We start from the raw sequence: 4,059 nt of genomic DNA on the forward strand, positions 1-4,059 counted from the left end.
CCTGTGAGCCTGTGAGCCACAGCTACTGAGCCCATGTGCAGCAACTACCAGGCACCAAGAGCCTGTGGTCCCCAACAAGAGGAGCCATCGCAATGAGAAGCCTGTGTACCGCAAAGAAGAATAACCCCCTTCTCGCTGCAACTAGAGAAAGCCCGCACGCAGCAGCAAAAGACCCAATGCAGCCAAAAATAAATAAATAAAATTTAAGAGAAAAAAAAAAGTAGAGCAACTGGGCATCCACTGTTCTGAATTTAGGAGAGGAGGTGGGTCAATTTGTGTAACTTCTTAGAGATATTTAGGGAGAGGAATGTATTGTACCAGTTTACAATAGTGACCTGTGGCCGTGAGATTTGTGGGCAGATTGGACAAAAAGGCTACAGTTCTCTCCTCTGCAATGCTTTAACCTCAGGACTTAGCCCTTTGGGACCTAGTAAACCCCTGAGAGTATTGTCGGCTGTAGATAAGGGTGTTCCAGATGGAGATAATGGAGTTCCTGTTGTAGGGCCAGTGGAGACTGAAGGCTTTAATTGGAGTCTGATCTGCCAGCCCATGACTATCTGTAAATCTGAAACTTTATATCCATTAAACAATAACTCTCTATTTTCTCCTCCCCGGAAGCCCCTGGAAACACCATTCTCCTTTCTGTCTCCATGATTTGCCTACTCTAACTGCTTCATGTAAGTGGAGTTATACAGTATTTGTCTTTATATGACTGGCTTATTCCACTTAGCGTAATGTCCTCAAGTTCCGTCCATGTTGTAGCATATTGCAGAATCTCCTTCCTTTTGAAAGCTGAATGAGATTCCATGGCGTGTATATACGACATTTTGCTTATCCATTCATCCGTCAACGGATGCTTGGGTTGCTTCCACATGTTGGATATTGTGAAGAATGCTGTTATGAACACGGGTGTACACCTATATCTTTGAGACCCTGCTTTCAATTATCTTGGGTATGTATCCAGAATTGGAATTGCTAGATCCCATGGTAATTCGATGTTTAGTTTTTGTGATTTTTTGTGTTTTTTTGCGGTACACGGGCCTCTCACTGCTGTGGTGTCTCCCGTTGCGGAGCACAGGCTCCAGATGCACAGGCTCAGCGGCCATGGCTCACGGGCCCAGCCGCTCGCGGCATGTGGGATCCTCCCGGACCGGGGCACAAACCTGCATCCCCTGCATCGGCAGGCGGACTCTCAACCACTGCGCCACCAGGGAAGCCCCCGATGTTTAGTTTTTAAAGAGACCATTATACTGTTTTTCACAGTGACTGTATCATTTTATATTCCCACCAACAGGGCACAAGGGTTCCAATTTCTCCACATCCTCATCAACATGGTTGTTTTCTGGGTTCCTAATGGGTATGAGGTGGTACCTCATTGTTGTTTTGATTTGCATTTCCCTAATGACTAGTGACGTTGAGCATCTTTCATGTACCTGTTGGCCTACCTGGAAAATTGTCTGTTCAGGTCCTTTGCCCACTTCTATTGGGTTATTTGTTTCTCTGTTATTGAGTTGTATGAGTAGATCCTAAGAGTTCTCATCACAAGGAATGAGAACTTTTTTTGTTGGGGGGGGAGTATCTATATAAGATGCTGGATGTTAACTAAACATATCGTGATAATCATTTCACAGTATACGTAAAGTCAAGTCATTATGCTGTAAACCTCAAACTTACCCCATGCTGTATGTCCATTATACCTCAAAACTGGGGGAAAAAAACAAAGTGAAATGGGTTTTGAGAAGCATCTGGGAGAAAGGAATAGTGGGTCCTGGGGCTGCTTGGGCATAGGGGAGCGGGAAGCAGCAGCTCCCTGGCTCTCACAGCACCTCCTCCTTGGGGTTTCCCCAGATTCTGGCAGGCAGCACCCCACAGCCTCTGCCAGGAGCTACTGTGTCCCATGTGCATGCCTGTCAAGTGGCCGGGCCCATGGGCAGGACACGGCCTCCTGGAACCAGATGTGGCGGACACCCCCGATGGTCCATGGATGCATCAACGGCCTTAATCCACACGTGCAATCCCTCTTTGGTCTCTCCGCGAGGGAGAACTGCAGTGCCTTGTACCCAGGGCAGCAGATCCCCGACCCTTCACCCACCTGCCTGCACCCTCGGTGGCCGAGAGACCACTGACCTCCAACTGGAACACCTGGGTAAGAGAGAACGGGAGGGACGGAGAGCCTTCTTGCATATCCTCGGCTGGGTGGTGAGTCTGCAGTAGGACTGAGCCTGAGGCCACCTGGGCCCCTGTGCCACTCGCTCTGGGCTTCCACCACTGGCACCACTGGGTGCAGGACTGCAAAGCCAAAGGATAAATGTGCCCCATCTTCTTGCAACATCCATTAGACTTCAAAGAATGTGAGGAAGATAAGAACACTGTTGTATTAAACACAGATACGATGGAATAGAACGAAGTATTTATATGTGGGTTTTAGGTAGAAGGCTTGAGATCCTACTAGGGCATCGGGTAGGCTATTTTGAGCCAAGGCCCTGGGGGGAAGGTGATCTGGCCCCTTTGGGTGCCACTTTGGTGGGAAATTTTGAGAAAGATCAACGTTATCTAACACCCACGGTCCCGAGGACAGTCTCCGCCAACAGTAGATGCCAGGTGTCCCCTGGATGAGCTTCCTTCAGGGCGGACAATGTCAGGGACCGTGGAAATGTTGGCTGACGTTTGCCTTCCCAGCACCGGCCGGTGACCAGCAAACCATCCCCGTTAGGTCTCCCTCTGGACGAAGCGCCAGCCAGTTCTCTGGCCTCAGGCTCCCACTGAGGGCGGAGCCAGAGGAGCCCGGCGGGGGGGGGGGGGGGGGGGGGGGGGCTTCTCTCAGCCGTCAGCAGCAGGGGCGGGAGGGCGGTCGGCCAGACCTCGCCCCATGGGTTTGGACTCTGGTTTCACCGAGGTGCCCGATTCTGCCACCTTTGCTCCCTGGTCAATGAGTAGCAGAGTGGTTCTCGGATGGAACCGGGGACCAAAGGGCAGGGCAGGAATGGAAGTGTTGTGGGATGACTGGGGGAGACAGATGAGGAAAGGGTTGCAGGCGTTGGTGGTCTGACTGGGAGAGGGGAAAGGAAAGAGGAGGAAGGAATACAGGAGAGAGATGAGAGACTCCATGTCTGAGCATCTTCCTCTGATGTGAGAGGAATCCCAGGAGGGGACACCAGGCACCTAGTCTGTTCCCGACAGTGGGTCCAACTGTACCTCTGAAGAGGCACCCAGTGACCTGCGGCTACAGGGGACAGAAAATGAGAGCTGGTCACTCCTCCCAGGAGGCCCCTGATAGGAGGGGGAGACACAGCCCTGCCCTCAGGGAGCCCCAGTCTGAGGGGAGATAGAGCCGTGTCCCCAGGAAGCCTGGGTCTGACAGGGAGACCCTGGCTGTGTCCTCAGAGAGCCCGCAGTCTGAGAGGGGTCCCTCCATAGGGCCCTTGCCCATCCCACCACAGGTATTTCTGTGGCATTCCCCTGAACTCCTGTAAACAGAATTGGGAAATCCCAGGAACTGCAACGCATTTAATCACCCTCGTTTACTGTCCTTCCCTGGGTGACTCAGCGGTAGGAAAATCACTGCTGAGTGAACCCGGAATGAAATCCGAAAGGGAGAGTGATGAGAGAGCCTGCCATTGGCACAGCTCCTGCAGCTGCCTGCCGCCTCCATGCCAGGGACTGCTCTCAGCCGGTCACCGGCAGCCACTGAAGCCGCTAACGGGGCCAATTGTGTGGGGTGGGGGCAGGAGGACGTCCAGCCCCTGGGGACTAGGGCTAGGCCTCAAATCCAGGCAGGGACCAGTGCACAGCAGTGGAAGTCTGGGGGGTCTGAGGGGAATCACTCACTGCCTAGGGCTTCTGACTTCTGTCCTTTCAGACAGACACCAAGTCCCCTCAGCGGGAAGAGCCTCCCTTTCCCTCCGGGGTGCCACATCCTGCTCTCCTTCAGCCTCATCTGACTCCTCAGAGCTGCCACCACGCCCGCTGTCTGGGCCCCCTTGCTATCCCCTGACTGATTTGGCGTAGGTGGGAGTTTGTGTCTTTTTTTCTTATCTTAGACCCTCAAGCCTCGAGATT

The sequence above is a fragment of the Tursiops truncatus genome, chromosome 10, assembly GCF_011762595.2.
Source record: "Tursiops truncatus isolate mTurTru1 chromosome 10, mTurTru1.mat.Y, whole genome shotgun sequence".
Classification (NCBI taxonomy): domain Eukaryota; kingdom Metazoa; phylum Chordata; class Mammalia; order Artiodactyla; family Delphinidae; genus Tursiops; species Tursiops truncatus.